At 39.1% G+C, this 20349-nt stretch overlaps 1 protein-coding gene and 1 pseudogene across 2 annotated transcripts in view; one reads left to right on the forward strand and one right to left on the reverse strand.

The window, feature by feature from the left end:
- GBF1 (golgi brefeldin A resistant guanine nucleotide exchange factor 1) overlaps positions 1-20349 on the forward strand; it is a 125572-nt gene that overhangs the window by 26352 nt on the left and 78871 nt on the right. The window lies entirely within an intron of this gene.
- On the reverse strand, positions 8997-9690 carry LOC308528666 (S-phase kinase-associated protein 1-like; annotated as a pseudogene). Its single transcript has one exon. The product of its transcript is annotated as an S-phase kinase-associated protein 1-like (transcript).

Below are 20349 nucleotides of genomic sequence, written 5' to 3' on the forward strand. Positions count from 1 at the left end.
GGGACCCTACCCTATATATTGGGAACAGTCTCTTAGATTTAAAAATTAAAACCTGGCAAGGCTACTCTAATACTGAAAAAACAGGATGATGCAGCAATGACATACATGGACTCTGGCTTGCACAGTGTGTGACAAAGCCAATTACTTAACTTCTCTCTGCTTTAGTTTTTCCACCCATAAGATGGGAAAAATGGTACTACTGCCTCAGAAGGGTCATGTTATATACCACTTTTTATAATCAGGGCAAAAATAATGTAGCTGCAAGATGCCTTTCGCCTGTATGAAAAGTATGGTCACCGGTGCATGCAGTGTCCCAGATTGTAAGGGCACAGGCCGGGCTGAGGGACCCACCTCCATGCATGAATTTTGTGCACTGGGCCTCTAGTTTTCTATAGTTCTAATACTCCCAGTTCAAAAAACAATATGAGTATTTTTTAGTAATAACCCATTGTCTTTAGCCCAAGGGCCTCATTAAGGAAAGAAGTATCAAAACCCATGTAACTTTGAATAGGATTTGGCTTCAAATTAGTTGAACATTCCATCATATATTACCTTTTGAATCTCAGAGAAAGCACCCATATTTATTTATTATTTATTTATTATTTTTTAGTAATTCTTTATTGTTGAAAGTATTACATATGTCCCTTCCCCGCCCCTGCCCCCCATTGACCCCCTCTAGCCCGCCCAACCCCCCCCCCCCAGGTCTTCAGCAACCTATTGTCTGTGTCCATGGATTATGCATACATGCATACAAGGTCTTTGGTTGATTACCTCCCACCCACCCACCCTCCCCCGCCTTCCCTCTGAGATTCTGCACTCTGTTTCATGCTTCCATGTCACTGGATCCACTCTGTTCATCAGTTTATTTTGTTACGTAGATTCCACATATGAGTGAGATCATGTGATACTTACCTTTTTCTGACTGACTTACTTCACTTAGCATGATATTCTCCAGGTCCTTTCATGCTGTCTCAAAGGGTAAGAGATTCTTCTTTTTTACTGCTGCATAGTATTCCATGGTATAAATGTACCACAGCTTTTGTATCCACTCATCTACTGAGGGGCACTTTGGCTGTTTCCAGATCTTAGCTATTGTAAATTGTGCAAAAGCACCCTTATTTAGAATAGCATTTGGGGACCTTGGGTCCTCAGAGAGAATGCCCTTAAGAAATGCCTTTTTCCCTTAGGAAAAGTATTCCTAGTATTTTCCAGGGCGGAAAGAGATAGTGAGGCATGAAGCAAATTAAGTAGTGTTTAAGATTGTTCTATGAGAGAAAGTTGGAGTGGATATTGGTGTATAAATGTGTCCCACAAAATGACCTGTGACCTGTCATTTTCTTAATAGCTTATTGTGTTTTGAATTTAAAGTGCATTTCTTTCTCCTTTGCTTCTTTTTTTCTGGTATGAGTCTACATACCTAGTACAGCCAAAACCTTTTTGTGACCAGAGCTTGGTGACAAAAGGATTCTGGTTCTTTGTGCCCCAGGAAGAGAAGTTCTTGGTTCAGCCCACCTGAACAGAAGCATTGTGGGGAAAGTAGTCACGGTAAATGGATTTCCAAATGTGGCTCATTAATCCTCCTAGGTGAGCCCATGATTAGCATTTTAATCAGTCTCATTTCTGAAATTTTAAAGACTCATTCTGTTCATTATAAGGAAGGAAAAGAGCAGTAGCTGCATTGGTAGAATTCTTTGGTATTTAGAGAATGGGAGACATTGGTACAGGCTAAAGCAGGGGTCCTCAAACTACGGCCCATGGGCCACATGCAAATACAAATATTGTATTTGTTCCCGTTTTTTTTTTTTTTTTTTTTTTTTTTTTTACTTCAAAATAAGATATGTGCAGTGTGCATAGGAATTTGTTCATAGTTTTTTTTTTAAACTATAGTCCGGCCCTCCAACGGTCTGAGGGACAGTGAACTGGCCCCCTGTTTAAAAAGTTTGAGGACCCCTGGGCTATAGAGTCAACAAAACTGTATTGTGTGCATGCAGTAAAGGAAGGCAGAGATTGGGAAGCACTGTCTTTATGTTGGTAATAGCCTTCCTCTAAAAGCTCCCAGGAAAAGAAAAAGTTGACTTGCTCCCCTATTAGCAGTTATTTTAGTGTTATTTAGAATGTGAGTTCATCCCCATTTCCTCTTTACCCAATTGACGTTAGGACATTTAATTAGGTCAGTTGTGGTTAACTTTTTGAATTTTTATTTTGAAGTAATTTCAAACTTACAGAAATGTTGCAAGAATAATACAGAGGAGTTGCATATACTCTTTTGTGAATTGTTTTTTGTTTTTTTTTAAAAATATATTTTATTGATTTTTTACAGAGAGGAAGGGAGAGAGATAGAGAGTTAGAAACATCGATGAGAGAGAAACATCGATCAGCTGCCTCCTGCACATCTCCCACTGGGGATATGCCCGCAACCCAGGTACATGCCCTTGACCGGAATCGAACCAGGGACCCTTCAGTCCGCAGGCCGACGCTCTATCCACTGAGCCAAACCGGTCTCGGCTGTGAATTGTTTTTATTATTGTCTTTCACTCTCCACATACACAGGCATATACTATAAGTGGATAAAATTTTTCTAAACCATTTGAGAGTGGGTTATATACATCATGACCTTTTATCCCTTACTACTTCAGTGTATATTTCCTAAGTATATTCTCTTACATAATCTATATTTAGTACAGTTATAAAATTCAAGAAATTTAATATTATTATAATAATTTACTATTCATATTTCAATTTTGTCAGTTGTCCCAATAATAAACTTAAAAAAAATTTCCCCCTTCAGTCAAGAATCACATACTGCATTTAGTTGTCATGTTTCTTCAGTCTTGCAGGCCGGCGCTCTATCCACTGAGCCAAACCAGCTAGGGCAGTTGTCATATTTCTTTAGTCTTTTTTAAGAGAGAGGAAGGGAGAGGGAGAGAGGAAGAGGGAGAGAGAGACATTGATGTGAGAGGGAAACATTGATTAGCTGACTCCTGTTTGCTCCCTTCTCTCCTCTGCTCCCCTCCCTCCTCTTTCTTCTTCCTTTCTTTTTTTTTTAAAAGAGAATGTTCCTCACTTTGGGTTTGATTGCTGTTTCTTCATGTTTACATTCAAGTTATGCTTGTCTGGCATGAATCTACATGCCACTACTGATAACAGTGTCCTCAGGATATATGTGGAGATACCTCTCTCATTGGTGATATTAAATTTTTTAAAATCCTCACCCAAGGATATATTTTTATGATTTTTTCTTTTTTAAGAGAGGGAGAGGAAGGGGGAGAGAGAGAGGGGAGGGGAGAGGGAGAGAGAGAGAAAGAAACATCAATGTGAGAGAGAAGCATCAATTAGTTGCTTCCTGACCAGGGATCGAACCCAAAACCTAGGTATATGCCCTGACTGGGAATTGAACCTGCAACCTTTTTATTTTATTTTATATTTTTATTTATTTCAGAGAGGAAGGAAGAGATAGAGATAGAAACATCAATGATTAGAGAGAATCATTGATTGGCTGCCTCTTGCATGCCCCCAACTAGGGACTGAGCCCACAACCTGGGCATGTGCCCTTGACCGGAATCGAACCCAGGACCCTTCATCCTGCAGGTGGACACTTTATCCACTGAGCCAAACCAGCTAGGGTGAACGTACAACCTTGTTGTAAGGGATGATGCTCCAATCAACTGAGCCACCTGGCCAGGGCAGTGCTATTAATTTTCATCAAGGTGTTATGTTATTTGTCCACTGGGTAGGTAGTATTTTTTCTTTGGAACTCACAAGCAATCTGTGGGGAGACACTTTAAGACTATACTTTGTTCCTTTTTAAACTTTCCCTTCACAGTTTATCATATATTGACTAGAGGCCTGGTGCACGAAATTTGTGCACAGGTAGGGTTCCTAGGCCTGGCCAGTGATCAGGGCCAATCTGTGGGGTGACCGGCAGGGCGATCAGGGGGCCCTCACGGGCCCTCACTGGCCCGCCTTGGCTGGCCTGGGGTCTGCAGGCTGGGGCAGCTCCTGTGTTGAGCGTCTGCCTCCTGGTGGTCAGTGAGCGTCATAGAGACTGGTTGTTCCACCAGCTGATTTGCATATTAGGCTTTTATTAAATAGGATGATTCTTGTCTGAACTTTTTTCAGGTTGCAGTGATGATGAATTTTGAATGATTGCTTAAATTGCCAGTTCTTAAAAACTTGTACTTAGGCATAGACATTAATGATCTTCTCAGCTTGCTTCTGTTACGAGTGTCTCTTCTTTTTAAGAAACACCATTGCATGCCCTAAAGGTCTATATTTATTTTCTTGTTTGTTTGTTAATCCTCACCTGAGGATATTTTTTCCATTGATTTTCTTAGAGAGAGTGGAAGGGAGAGAGGGAGGCAGAATGAGAGAGGAAAACATCAATCTGAGAGAGACACATCTATTGGTTGCCTCCCATACTCGTGGGATGGAACCTGCAACCCAGATACATGCCCCCGACCCGGAATCGAACCCAAGACCCTTCTTGCACAGGCCAGTGCTCTAACCTCTGAGCCATGCCAGCTAGGGCTGTATTTCTTTATGCCGTTGGTGATTCTGTTTTTAAAAATACTAACTAGCCCTAGCCGGCTTGGCTCAGTGGATAGAGTGTCGGCCTGTGGACTGAAGGGTTGCAGATTTAATTCCAGTCAGGGGCACATGCCTGGGTTGCGGGCTCGGTCCCCAGTGGGGGATGTGCAGGAGGCAGCTGATCAATGATTCTCATCATTGATGTTTCTTTTCTTTTTTTAAAATATATTTTATTGTTTTTTTACAGAGAGGAAGGGAGAGGGATAGAGAGTCAGAAACATCAATCAGCTGCCTCCTGCACACCCCCTACTGGGGATGTGCCTGTAACCAAGGTACATGCCCTTGACCAGAGTCGAACCTGGGACCCTTCAGTCTGCAGGCTGACGCTCTGTCCACTGAGCCAAACCGGTTAGGGCTCATCATTGATGTTTCTATCTCTCTCTCTCCCTTCCTCTCTGAAATCAATAAAAATATATTAAAAAGATACTAACTAAAAAAAGATTTGAAAATTGGAGAAAGGTTTATCTCAGGGCTTGACTAGGGGCTTAATAATTTTCTACATTATGGCAACATAACCAAACTGAAATTTGTTCTCTACTCAACCAACAGCATAAATGCTTCTCTAAGTCAGGCTGGGAACAGCCACATGAAGCTGATTCCCTTTTCTCTCTCTTTTCCCCCTCTCTCCTTTAAATAAGTGGGATAGTAATATGAATTCATCATCATATTTCAGCTTTTATTCTCAAATCTATTTTAAAAGCCAGATTGGGTTCATGAAGAACTTCTACTTGCCCTAGCTGGTTTGGCTCAGTGGGTAGAGAGTCAGCCTGTACACTGAGGGTCCTGGGTTTGATTCTGGTCAAGGGCACATGCCTGGGTTGTGGGCTTGATCCCCAATAGGGGTTATGCAGGAGGCAGCCAATCAATGATTCTCTCTCATCATTGATGTTTCTATTTCCCTCTCCCTCCCTCTCTGAAATCAACAAAGAAAAAAAAAATATATATGAACTTCTACTTTAGCTTTAAAAAATCTGTCTAGGACAGTGGTTCTCAACCTTCCTAATGCTGCAACCCTTTAATACAGTTCTTCATGTTGTGGTGACCCCCAATTTCATTGTTACAAATTGAACATAATTAAAGCATAGTGATTAATCACAAAAACAATATGTAATTATATGTGTTTTCCGATGGTCTTAGGCGACCCGTGTGAAAGGGTTGTTCGACCCCCAAAGGGGTCGCGACCCACAGGTTGAGAACTGCTGATCTAGGAGCTTTAAGAGAAAAATAGTTAAATAAGCATTTCCCCATTCTTATTTACTATCACTCTTTTCTCTCCTCTTTTCTTTGCATTTTTCCTTTCTGCCTCTATTTTCCTTTCATTCCTTTGAAGGATCTGATCAATATGCATTTACGTGCCTCCTTAAGAAAAGGTGACAGTTTATTTTGTTCTTTAGATCCCACATATAAGTGAGATCATATGGTATTTGTCTTTTCTCTGACTGGCTTATTTCACTTAGCACAGTAATCTCCAGTTCCATCCATGCTATTGCAAAAGGTAAGGTTTCCTTATTTTTTTTACAGCCACATAGTATTTCATTGTGTAACAAAATAGAAACAGAGTCATGGATACATGGAACAGACTGACAGCTGTTAGAAAGAGGGGGCAAGGGGGTACTGAATGAAAGAAAGTGAAGGGATTAGCCAAAGAACATATATGCATAGCCCATAGACACAGATAACAGTGTGGTGATGGCCAGAAGGAAGCGGGGGTGGGGGCTGGGTGGAGGTGGGCAAAGGCAGGAAAATGGGGACAGCTATAACAGCAAGAAAGGAAGGAAGGAAGGGAGGGAGGGAGGGAGGGAGGAAAGAAAAGAAAGAAAAGGAAAGAAAGGAAGGAAGGAGGGAGGGAGGAAGGAAGGAAGGAAGGAAGGAAGGAAGGAAGGGAGGAAGGAAGGAAGAAAAGGTGAGAGAAAGAGGTATTGCTCTTGAGTCTCAGGTTCTTTGCTGTTACTGTTGCGGAGAGTAGGCTAATGATATGATATTACTAATGAAGGCTTGTCAGCTATCATTATGTTTTGTTGAGGGAACCTTGCCCCTGATAAGGTTTTCTAAAAGAAAGATAAACAGGGAAAGGAGAAAAGAAGAGCAACTGAGAGGCAGGAAGAATGTAGAAATGAACAGAAAGGAGAAGAAGAAAAGGACTTGGGACTTGGGGTACAGAAATGGGTAGGAAGGACCAAGAATACAGAGCTGCTAAAATAGGAAAATGGAAGTCAGCTCTAACATTTACCTTTACCCAGTCCAGTATTTGGGCTTTCCCCTTTCAGTAGAGTGTACTGTGAGATAATGTGATTTGGGGTGAATGAGTTGGTCCCGTTCTTGACTCCTTGGATCCATCCACCCAGAACTGAAGAATTTACCCTGTAATAAGGTGACTTGATAGCCTGATCCTTGTAGGTTGGGTGGAAGAGGCTATTAAGTTATTTTTTTTTAGATGACTATTAATAGTTATTTTTAACCTCCCATCTCAATCCCTTCATTGTTTATGCCCCTCCATTGGCTACCATGAGAGCAGTCAAAATTAGCAACTATATAAAATGAGGTACCTCTTATCTCCCCAGTCACTTCCAAAATAAACAGGGAGTAATACTGTCCATATTTTGTCTCACTTTACTCTGAAGGCTACTGATAGAGGAAGCATGGATTAGTGTGTAGTGATTTCTAGGCTCTGTCCTCTGGACAAATTCCCCTCTGAATGCTGTGGCTGAGTGACAGGACCATGTGGCAGGAGTGCAGCTGGAAGTATATCATTGGCAGATTTGGGTTGGGTAAATATAGCAGGAGCAGGATGTCAGTGTGGGAGATGGATTGTTCTGGGAAAGGAAGTGTTGTCTTTCGTCTGAGAAACAATTTCCTGCACTTCTGGGGCTCTTGCTTTCTCCTTCTTCTTCTCCTTCTTCTTTGTTTTCAAGTCAGAATAGGAGTTGGCAAGGCTTGGGTATATTTGCCCTATTCTATCTCTGGGTGCCTGAGACATTTGAAGTTGGGAGTAGGTCTATTCCCAAATCTAGTTAAGAAATGGACCCAATAAAATAGCCATAACTATGCCTTACAGTTCACTTTTTACATTCTTAAGTTAAAGCACATACCTGCATAGAGCCTCTTTTAAAAAATTAATCATTCTTTTAATAATACAGACAGGTTGAGAGACAAAAATAATTATACAAAGAAAATCAACTCTATTGAAAGTCAGACATGAGACACCAGCTGGCAGGAAACAGCTGGGATGCTTCTGGGGGCTAGACTCTTCCACACCAGAACTTAACTCTTCAAGTTATCTCTGTTATCTAAGCTACTTAAAATGGCTGTCTACTTACCAACAATCTACATAAAAAACTAAATATACTAAATTATGCGCTATTTTACAATTGACAAGGACTTTACAGTTTAGAAAGTGCTTTTGCATTTTTTTTTTTTACTTTTTAAAATAGCCTTTTTATTTTAGAATATATTTAGATTGATAGAGAAGTTGTAAAGAAGTTTCTGTGTTCCCCATACCAAGTTTTCCCTATTATTAACATTTTATTTTAGTATGGTACATTTGTCACAATTAATGAACCAATATTGATGTGTTGTATTAACTAAAGTTCTTACTTTATTAAAATTTTCTTGGTTTTCACATAATGGCCTTTTCCTGTTTAGGATTACATTTAGGATACTACATTATATTTAGTTGTTATGTCTACTTAGGCTTCTCTTGGCTGTGGCAGTTTACAGATATATTTTTCATTTAAATTTCATAACAACCTATAAAATAGAATGGACCTCTGTTGGTATCCTCCTTTTTATAGATAAAACTAAGGCTCTAGAAAGGTTAAGTGACATGTTCAAGGTTACATAGTTAGTAAAAGCTTCTCTATTAAAATGTGATTATAATATATGAAAAAGGCAGTGAGGTAACTATTCATTTGCTTTTGATGTGGATGAGGGCAGAACTGTAGCTAACTTTCAAGTGGAACATTTGCAGGAGAGGAGCAAGAGACAGAGGCGAATATAGCTTACTTTTTTCTGGACAATTCTATCTTACCTGAATACAAATTAATATTATTATTTTAATCATAACTCCATGGGGAATACCCTTTTCCTTTGTAATTCTGCTTTGTCTACCAAAGAAGCCAGTCCCAGAGAATCCTGGGCTGCCCATCTAGTTACCTTGTTTTCTAGCAGCATACTTCAGGCTACTTCACGGGTCACTGTTGTTAGACACCCAAGTTCAGTGGAAAGGCCCACTGAAAGCATGACATAAACACTAACATAACCAGGCTATTTTTGACATACGTGAAGGTAACTATCTGGGACAAAAGCACATGAGTTTTTGTTTGTTTTTCTATAGAGAACCCACAGTTCAGTTTTATTCAGAGCAAAGAAAAAAGATATTTTGATCATACTGGAAGAGACTCAGCCATAGGTTTGGAATCTGTACCCAAACTACACATGCAATGAAGACAATATTCTGCTAATACAGTTGATTTGCTGCTGCATTTGTCTACTGTTTGCCTAATATTAACAATTATAAACAGAGCAGTGCAACTAGTATTTGGAACAATCCTTACAGTGTTACAGTGTCAGGCACAACTTTTCACTTTTCTTCACACCACTGGTTCTCTTTGCGTACCTGGGCTTCCTCTTCTTCAGTAAAGTCATTTTTTATATTGAAGGTCTTGCGAATCTCTTCAGGGGTTTTCCCCTTGATCATATTGGCAACAGTCAGAATTAGTTCAGATAGTGTTCCTTGGTCAACTTTGAGGAATTCTTGGTCCCAAACAGGAATATCATATGTTCACTTCTCTTTGTTCTCATCATCCTCAGGAGGAGGAAGGTCATCCTTGTGGTGGGTGCAGCACTGAATGACCTTTCTTAATATTGCTGCATTAACATTTGGTAGTGCAACTGGGTCATCGTCGCCTTCATCATCCATTCCCAGATCTTTTAACATGGTCTTGATAGTCACAGATTGTTTGGCAATTTCAACATCAACTTCAAATATCTCTCCATCAGAACTCTGCAATTTAATTGAAGGCATGGTGCTCGGTCTCAAGGAGAGAGCGGGCCGGAGGCTGACGAGAGCCGGGCAGCGTCAGCAGAACCAAAAGGAAAAAGGTGGAGAACAAGGCCACTTACCCACATGAGTTTTTTAATTCTGATGTTTAGTTGGGGAGGCTGAAGTTCTGAAGAGGGGTTAATAGATTAACAGAACTGTAGCGCTGAGAGATAGTGGAAAAATTAAAAATCTAACAAGACATGGCAATTACTGGCTCTGAGTGCTCTACCCAGAGGGATGAGTGAGGAGGAAGGGTGAGAGTAGGTAAAGTGTAGTATGTTACCCATGATCTTAGATTCTATTAAAAGGTCATCTCAGGGTGATGGAAACCATGAAGGTACAAGCCATCAGATCTTTTTTTTTTTGTTTTGTTAATCCTCACCTGAGGATATTTTTCCATTGATTTTTAGGGAGAGTAGAAGGGAGAGGGAAAGATAGGGAGAAACATTGATGTGTTTCACATCAATTGGTTGCCTCTTTCATGACCGCCCCCGCCCCCGCCTTCCCCGGGCCTGGGCCGGAGAGGAGCCTGCAACCAAGATATGTGCCATTGATTGGAATTGAAGTGGAACTCTTTGGTCTGTAGGTGGACACTCTATCCACTGAGCCAAACCAGCTAGGGCCAAACCATCAGATCTTAAGGGAGGGAATAGCAACTCTTGCCTATAGATGTAGTCATAGGATTATACTTGTATCCTAAAGGGCAACTTTTAAAGTGTTCCAACTTAAGCTGATGGGGTCATTAGTTTATTGATATCATTAGCAACCACTTTTATTGAGCAGTGTTTTTAAACTAATGGGCATGGGATACTTTTCAGTTTATGCCTTTATGATACACTACAGCAGTGGTTCTCAACCTTCCTAATGCCACGACCCTTTAATACAGTTCCTCATGTTGTGGTGACCCCCAATTTCATTGTTACAAATTGAACATAATTAAAGCATAGTGATTAATCACAAAAACAATATGTAATTATATATGTGTTTTCCGATGGTCTTAGCGACCCTTGTGAAAGGGTCGTTTGACCCCCAAAGGGGTCGTGACCCACAGGTTGAGAACCGCTGTACTAGAGGCCTGGTGCATGAAATTTGTGCGCCGGTACGGTCCTAGGCCTGGCCTGTGATCAGGGCCATCTTCCAATTATAGGAGTCTTTAAACATCACAGGATGGATTTCATACTCTGAAAATGCTTTGCTTCAATAATTTGAAAGAAAGAATGTGAAAGACAATATAAAGAATGACTGTTTGAAGTGTTTCTACCAGAAAATCCTATCCATTGGTGAGATTGAAACTGCTCTTTGGTAGGGAAAAGACTGAGAGGATCTCTTGTTCAGAATGCAAGAGAAGAGATGAAGTACCTATGTCTCCAGAGAACTCTGCATTGAGCTTTAATGAAGGAGGGGGAAATTCCTTACTGTGGTCTTGCATAATGTAAAAATCTTCATATGAGCCTCAGCAGATGTAGAGTCTCCAAGGGGGAGATTGTGGCTAGTTCAAGCAGCTTGGGTTCAGTACGCCTCCAGTGGGAGTACAAGACAGAGATGGCTCACTGACATTTCTACTTCAGGACAACCAGTTTTGTTAAGTGGAAAGCTACCAGATATACTTCACTTTTGCAAGAATCCTGAATGATCCCTTTACACTATGGACTGAGGTGACTACTTGTCTCTATTAAAGTTACAGAGGAGACCCTACAGGCTTTAATTGGAACTTACTTATGGTTTCCCAGAAACAAAGCTCATATCCTATTAAAGCACTTTAGAAAAATAAAGTAGAACTAGAGATAAGAAAATCTTTCATTTTCAAGAACCGTTTTTAAAAATCGGGGTGAAATTCATATAACAGAATTAATCATTTTAAAGTGAACAATTTAGTGGCAATTATTTCATTCATAATGTTGTACAACCACCACCTCTATGTAGTTCATTTTCTTCACCTCCAAAAGGAAAGCCTATATCCATTAAGTAGTTGCTTCCCCTTCTCCCTTCCCTGCAAACCCCGACAATCACCAATCTGCATTCTGTCTCAATGGATTTACCTGTTCTGGATATTTAATATAAATATAATAATTATTTATATAATTATATCTATATAAATAATTTGTATCTAGCTTCTTTGACTTAACATAGTGTTTTCAAGGTTCTAGCTTTTGTATCTAGCTTCTTTGACTCTTTGACTTAACATAGTGTTTTCAAGGTTCACCCACATTATAGCATGAATCTGTACTTTATTCCTTTTTATGGCTGAATAATATTCTATTGTGTTTATATACCAGTTTGTTTTTCCATTCATCCACTGATGGGCATTTGGACTGTTTTACTTTTTGGCTATTGTTAATGGGGCTGCTAGGAATATTTGTGTATGTGTATTTGAGTACTTATTTTCAATTTTTTTTTAATTATATGCCTAGGAGTGGAATTACTAGATCATATTGTTACTTACTCTATGTTTAACTTTTTGAGGAACTGCCACAAAGGTTTTCCACAATGGCTGAACCATTTTACAGTCCTAACAGCAATGTGTGAGGTTTCCAGTTTCCCCACATTCTCACCAACAATTGTGATTTAACAGTTTTTAAAATTATAGCTTCAAAATCTTTTGAGACTGCATAGAACTATGATGATAAAACCTTTTCCAGTCCTTATGGATCTCCTACGATGCTTCTCTTGAAGTAGCTACATGGCTCTTCTAGGCCAAGTAAGGCATTGCGGTTTAGCTTTGTGCTGAAGAATGACTTTCTTGAAAAATCTGAAGCAAACATAGTCATCACAACTGATATGGGTTGCCTATATAGGGCTGAAATCTGATTTGCCAAAAAAAGAGTGTCGGTTACATTTTGGGTCTTGAGAGTAGATGGTGGTATTTCAGGTTTCATCTCCCATTAGAATCCTGACCAGGCAGTGGTCTGGGTCTTGCTGACTATACAGGAGGTTCAGTTTGTTTGCAGATTGCCAGTTTACTTTCCTACTTGCTGAATAACTTTCTGAAAAGGGAGTTAACTCTAATTTCTGAGTAACTGGTTCTTTTAAAGATGTAATATAGCCCTGACTGGTTTGGCTCAGTGGGTAGAGCGTTGGCCTGCGGACCGAAGGTTCCTGGGTTCGATTCCAGTCAAGGGCATGTACCTTGGTTGCGGACATATCCCCAGTGGGGTGTGTGTGTGTGTGTGTGTGTGTGTGTGTGTGTGTGTGTGCAGGAGGCAGCTGATCGATGTTCCTCTCTCATCGATATTTCTAACTCTCTATCCCCCTCCCTTCCTCGCTGTAAAAAATCAATAAAAAGAAAATATATTTTTAAAGATGTTATATAAACTAAAACTAGTTTTAGTTGTTATTCCATTACTACTTATATGAGATTACATACAGACACTAAAACTCTAGTGTTCCCCCTTTTCTTTTTCTTTTTGGCTATCTGGCAGGATAGTTTCTTATTTTGATGTCTCTGCATCAAATTATTGAGTTCCTAAATGTCTTTTTCTTACCTTCTCTTTTTTAGGCCATCAATTTCTACTTCTTCTGTCTATATATTGTGATTTATCTAATAGTAGTCACTATTGTTAATATTTTAGTATGCCATATCTACATTTATTTTTGATATACTACAGCAGTGGTGACAATTACTTTATTCTTGTGGAAGGAGAAAATTGATGCTGGGATATGAGATACTTAAATTTCTAGTTCTTTCTGTTGTCTCTACTAATCTAGTTTTTCTTTTTTTCTCAACACTGCTTTCTCTAGTTTATGTGTTGAGTGGTTGATTTTTCTGACTTCTAGTAAATTTTTTTTGTTACTGTACTGTTTGCTGTGTTATTTCTTTATAATATTTTATGTCAGTAAGTTTCAGTGTTTATTGCTTCCATTGGTTTCTTTTTTTAAAAAAATGAGTTTGGATCACTTTTCAAAGTAAACAAAAAATTGTAGTCTCTACTGTATCTTCCCCTCACCCCCAACACACACTAGGTTTATAAATGCATCCTCACCATTTGATCAAAGTCAGGCTTTGAATAAGGCTGTATAATAGTCAGGTGTGGTTGAATGACATGGATGTCTGGATTTGGTCTTGAGAGATTTGGGGATGTACAAGTGTGAGGGTTTCTCTCTCCTCCTCCTCCTCCTCCTCCTCCTCCTCCTCCTCCTCCTCCTCCTCCTCCTCCAATAATGTACTGTGGTTGAGTTGTAACATTTATTAAACCACTCCTCACATTGCCTGTTTTCAAAGCTTATCAGGATGACTTTGATTTAGTTATTTGGAACCAAAAAGGCAGTTGTAGAGCCTGGTCTGGAGTTGTGGAGCAGTAATATATCAAAGATCAGACTTCGGTCCCAGTGGGATTATTCCTCAAGATTTATTTGCCTGGATGTACACACAGGAGCCAAATAGTATGTATGGGAAGCTTTGCTGGAATGTAAATTGGACACATTTTGTTGGAACCTGCAGGGGATTTTCACTGTTTCATAATTTTTCAAAGGTTTGTTATACATCAGACAGTCACTGCCTCTTCTTTAAATCTTTAAATCCCCCTTCTTTTTCCTGTTGTAAAGGTCAGATTTTTTTTGACAACTGTGTGCAGGAACAAGATTTGCTAAATCCCTTCATTTTTATTCATACAAATATCAGCATTCAGTGAGCATCAGTTATCCCAGCATTTAGAGGTAAGGAAAACTCAGGGAAAATCTTGTGAATCTCAGCTTAGTGCCAGGCATATATCTCTGGGAATAAGTTTGCTGCCTCAACTTTAACCCGTGACTGCTCTGGTATGGAACAACACCCTCACAGTGGCTAGCATGTGAAGCCTACTTGTACTACTAACCTCATGTCTGTGGCTGTAAGGTAGATGATATAATTAGTGGGAGGGAGCTGTGCTGGACTCTTCTGATGCCAATCCTTAGATTAGTGTTGAAGGAGAAGGACAATTAATTCTCTCCAGTAGAGCCCCTTTAGCCTTACTTAGCTTTTAGTGGTATCTTGGGCAGCAGACTATTTTTAATTTGAAGATGATTGTTTTTTCACTCAGTAGATGAAATCATGATATTATAATATACTACAGTTTTCCATCAAACTATTTAGGTTGAGGTCTTTTATCTATTGCTATATAACAAAATACTCTAAACTTATCTGCTTAAAATTTGTTTTATTATTTCATACAGTTTCTGAGGGTCAGGAATCTGGCTAATGGTTCTGGCTTAGGGTCTGTCAAGATGGTCCACCTGGGCTATAGTCATTTGAAGGGTTGGCTGGGCTAGAGAATCCATCCCTAAGTTCACTCATATGGCTATTAGGAAGAAGCTCAGTTTCTCACAGGCTGTTGTCTTGAGGCCTCAGTTACTTGCAATGTGGGTCTCTTTATATAACTGCTTGCAACATGGCAGTTGGCTTTCCCCTAGGTGAGCAATCCAAGAGAGAGCGCAGAAGCCACACTGTCTTTTCTGACCTAGACTCAGAAGTAATGGACCATCACTTCTGCCATGTTATATTGGTCATTCAGACCAACCCAGATACAATCTGGGAGAGGATTGCACAAAGGTCATTGTCATTGGGAGTCAACTTGGAGGCTGGCCTCACATGATGTTAAGTGGATATTTACTTGGAATTAAAGACTGACTTCCCCACCTCCCCAGAAAAAGTACATTTTCACACTTAGCTCTCTCTCTGTCTTTTCTCAAACTCCCATGTCTCTGAAATTATTTAGAGTGTACATGGCAAATAAATATATGTGTGAATGTTGTTTCAACATGTGAATCTCCTTTTCTTCCATTGCCATCTCAGCCTTAAGCACTAATAAAAACCTTCTATTTTTCTTTTCTTTTCTTTTTTTCTGAAGCAAGTCAGTAAGCTTTCTCTTTCCCTCCACCCTTTCTCTTCCTTTCCAGGGAGTACCTGTAGTAGCTGGTTCAAGGAGCCCTCTCCTTATTAGAACCCCTCAGTTGGATTCAAGTAATCCTTTGTTTCCTCAACCCATATACCATTGACCTTTAAAATTTGTTGCAAATAGACTAGTATGACCACCATTATGGGGCCACCATTGATCTTTCAGACTGAGATATATAATGATATGAGCTCTTCTTGAATCCAACTGAGGGGTTCTATCCAGGAGCTCTGAAATGGAGATAAAGATCTTGTACATGGGAGATATTTTAAAACTAAATTATTTGTCTGTTACTTGGTGGTTTTATTTGGTCCTTTGTATACCAGTCAGAAAAGAGCCTGAAGAATTATTTGCTATTCTTCACTTTTGTAGGACAAGCAGGTCTATAGTCATAGGTTGATCCTGAAGCTAACCAGGGACACTGTCTTGCTTGTTCGGGGATTATGAAAGCTATGCTACATTGACATCTTTCCTCTACCTTGGTATCTTCCAAACTCTATACCTGATAACAAATCTTTGTTGTGAAATTGAACTCGTTCAGCAATTGCAAGGTTAAACAGAGAATTAATTTCATTTCTCAAAAATTCCAGAGAATCTTTGGCTTCCTAGGAAAGCCTAAAACCATGAATGAACTCTGGTCTTATATTCTTGTTATCACTGACTGGCTAAGTTGCAAATTTATACCTGGGAAAATCCATTGAATGCTTTTATTGGCTTGGGCTTTACAGAACAAGAGATGATCCAAAATTGTGTTTAAGTCTATAGAAGATTATAAACAAAAGTAACAACGTAGTCAAACAAGAATAAGATCTTTTCTCCATAAAATCACTTTTTACCTAACTCTCTGACCTCCCCTAATCCTTATTATTATATATACATAATTTAAATAGTTTAATCATTACTTTTGTTCCTTTTATTTATTTAACATAACTTAATACAGAATTTCCCATCCATTTACCTATGTAGATATATTATTTTTAACAGCACTATAAAAATACATCAAAGTAACTATTTAAAAAAATTTTTCAATTTATTACCTGTAGTGAACTTTAATTATCCTTGTACTGATAACATTATTTCCCTTTCTAATTATTTTTATGAAATAATAGTCCCATTAGTAGAATGATTGAACTTATAGCTGTGTTATATCTGATATTGAGTTTTCTAACTTTTTTTTATTTTTGCTAATTTATTTGACAAAATGATAACCTTTATAGTTTGTTTTATATTTCTTTAATTATTAGCATTTTCTCAAATGTTTTACTCTTTGGATATTTTCCTATGTGAATGATCTGTTCTTAATTTTTGGCCACTTATTTGACAGAAATTGGAGTGTCCTTTCAAATTTCTATTAGCAACTTTCATACACGGATAATGCTTTTTTATATTTTCATATTTATTGCCAGTGTCTCCTGGCCCCCACACCCCCATTACTATGGGCTGTTTGAACCTAGGTAGGTAGAGGTATTTTTAGGTTTTACAGAGAGGTGCTTGGGTATCAACTAGTTTGTTTGCATTTGAAGTGTAGAAATGAGAGGTCCTGTGAGAACATTTGGCTCAGGGTGTGCATGGGAGCCTCTCTGTGTGGAGAGTAGGCAATCCAAGGTGTAAGGAGAGGAGATGAGGACAAGGCTGACACCAGATCTATAAATAATCTAAAGTTTAGCTTTGTGCTTTGAAATAGGAATTAGCTCACTTTTATTGTCTTCCCCAAGTTATTTACTGTTTGGCCATGAAGAAGAGGCATTAGGATTTTTGGAGAAAATATTACTGTTTTCAGCTCCCAGAAAGTGAAAAGTGCTGAAATGGTTTAGTTCTGCCTCTTGTTTTCTCATTTCTCTTAGAGTGAGATGACTGAATGAAACGTCTGGGTTTAGGGATTTGTTTAACTAGATATGATACCCAGCTTCCTAAGTAAGAAAGTGGAATTCTAAATAGTGGAAGGTCCTGTATCCCTTTGGAGTGGCACCATGCCTAAGGACAGATTGATCATGTGAAAGGTAGAGGTGGTAATCCAGCATGTAATTTTTTTCACCATTGAGCAGTCTTTTTTTTTTTTTTTTTTAACCTCTGTTATAGACTGTCATGCCTTATCATTCTCATATCTGCAGAGTTAGAGATCCAGACTCTTAGAACTTTTTCTAAGGTCCTAGTTCCTAGTATTTACTCTGGGCTGTCAATTTTCTTTTCTAAAATAAGAATATTCTCTAAGATCCCTAAAGTCCTAAGGTTCTTTGGGCCCATTGTCTTCTCACAATTTGGAAATACTTTCAGAAGGATTTTATTCTATATGAATGCCATTGAATTTTGCTTGTAATGAAAAATTTGATGTTGGAATATTACAGAGTGTAATTTAAAGAAGAAAATATACACACTTTTACTTCTATGCATTTTGACGCAGTGTAATTTTTCAATTTCCCTTTGTCCTGTTATTGTCTAGTTAGGTTACTTTTCAGATAAACTGGGCTTCAAACTTGTTATGTAATTTTATAATGGCCATTTTAGTTTCAAGTGGATAATTTCAAGATCTTTATTTCTTTTTATATATATATATACATATATATATATATATTTCATTGATTTTTTACAGAGAGGAAGAGAGAGGGATAGAGAGTCAGAAACATCGATGAGAGAGAAACATCGATTAGCTGCCTCCCGCACACCTCCCACTGGGGATGTGCCCGCAACCAAGGTACATGCCCCTGGCTGGAATCCAACCTGGGACCCCTCAGTCCACAGGCCGACACTCTATCCACTGAGCCAAACCAGCCAGGGCAAGATCTTTGTTTCTTTAAAAAATTTCAATAATTCTTGCCCAGCCAGAGTGGTTCAATGGTTGAGCTTTGACCTATGAACCAGGAGGTCAAGGTTCAATTTCTGATCAGGACACATGCCCAGATTTTGGGCTTGATTTCTGGTGGGGTGTGTGTAGAAGATAGCTTATCAATGATTCCCTCTCATCATTGATGTTTCTCCCTCTCCCCTCCTCTCTAAAATCAATAAAAATATGTTAAAAATGTTTTTAATAATTCTTGAAAATGGCTTAACATTGCTTGAGTTCTGGGTGAATGTGTTCTGCTTTTTTTTCTTTTAATGTTAATCTTTATTGTTCAAATTATTAGTTATTCCTCTTTTCCCCCCCGATAGTTCCCCTCCACACACTTCCCACTCCACCCTCTGCCCTTACCACCCCCACTGTCCTCATCCATAGGTGTGCGATTTTTGTCCAATCTCTTCCTGCACCCCCACACCCCTTTCCCCCCGAGAATTGTCAGTCCACTTCCTTTCTATGCCCCTGATTCTATTATATTCACCAGTTTATTCTGTTCATCAGATTATTTATTCACTTGATTTTTAGATTCACTTGTTGATAGATATGTATTTGTTGTTCATAATTTGTATCTTTACCTTTTTCTTCTTCTTCCTCTTCTTAAAAAATACCTTTCAGCATTTCATATAATACTTGTTTGGTGGTGATGAACTCCTTTAGCTTTTTCTTATCTGTGAAGCTCTTTATCTGACTTTCAATTCTGAATGATAGCTTTGCTGGGTAAAGTAATCTTGGTTGTAGGTTCTTGCTGTTCATCACTTTGAATATTTCTTTTTAAAAAAAAAAAGATATTTTATTGATTTTTTTACAGAGAGGAAGGGAGAGGGATCGAGAGTTAGAAACATTGATGAGAGAGAAACATCGATCAGCTGCCTCCTGCACACCCCCAACTGGGGATGTGCCCGCAACCAAGGTACATGCCCTTGACCAGAATCAAACCCGGGACCCTTCAGTCCGCAGGCCGACGCTCTATTCACTGAGCAAAACCAGTCAGGACTTTGAATATTTCTTGCCACTCCCTTCTGGCCTGCATGGTTTCTGTTGAGAAATCAGCTGACAGTCGTATGGGTACTCCCTTGTAGGCAACTAACTGTTTTTCTCTTGCTGCTTTAAAGATTTTCTCTTTGTCTGTTGCTCTTGGCATTTTAATTATGTTGTGTCTTGGTGTGGTCCTCTCTGGATTCCTTTTGTTTGGGGTTCTCTGTGCTTCCTGGACTTGTAAGTCTATTTCTTTCACCAGGTAGGGGAAGTTTTCTGTCATTATTTCTTCAAATAGGTTTTCAGTATCTTGCTCTCTCTCTTCTTCTGGCACCCCCATAATTTGGATGTTGGTACGCTTAAGTTGTCCCAGAGGCTCCTTACACTATCTTCATATTTTTGGATTCTTTTTTTTTTTTTTTTTTTTTTTTTTTTGCTTTTCTGGTTGGGTGTTTTTTTTACTTCTTCATACTTCAAATCTTTGACTTGATTCTTGCAATCCTCTAGTCTGCTGTTGGGTCTCTGTATAATATTCTTGATTTCAGTCAGTGTATGCTTAATTTCTAGTTGGTCCTTTTTCATATCCTCGAGGGTCTCACTAAATTTATCGGCGTTCTAACTAGACTTATTGAGGGTCTTACTAAATTTATTGGCAATTTCTAGAAAATTCTTGAAAAACCTTGTAAGTGTGGTTTTGAACTCTGTATCTAGTAGTTTGCTTTCCTTCATTTCTGTCATTTGTGACCTGTTTCTTTGTCTTCACATTTTGGCTGCTTTCCTGTGTTGATAGAGTTGTTTTCTGTGCTAGATGTCCTATAGGGCCCAGTGGCTCAGTGTCCCCTATTACCTGAGGTGGACACTCTTGGTGCACCTCTTTGTGGGCTGTGTGCACAGTCTTGTTGTAGTTAAGCCTTGATTGTAGTTGGTATCACTGGGAGGAATTGACCTCCAGGCCAATTGGCTGTGAGATTCAGGTGTGTCCATGGTGGGAGAACTTCTTTGCTGGAGACACCCTTCTGGGGCAAGACTTGCTTCAGTGGGGCTTT

This window comes from Myotis nattereri (genome assembly GCF_964212035.1).
Source record: "Myotis nattereri genome assembly, chromosome: 13".
In the NCBI taxonomy this organism is placed as follows: Eukaryota; Metazoa; Chordata; class Mammalia; order Chiroptera; family Vespertilionidae; genus Myotis; species Myotis nattereri.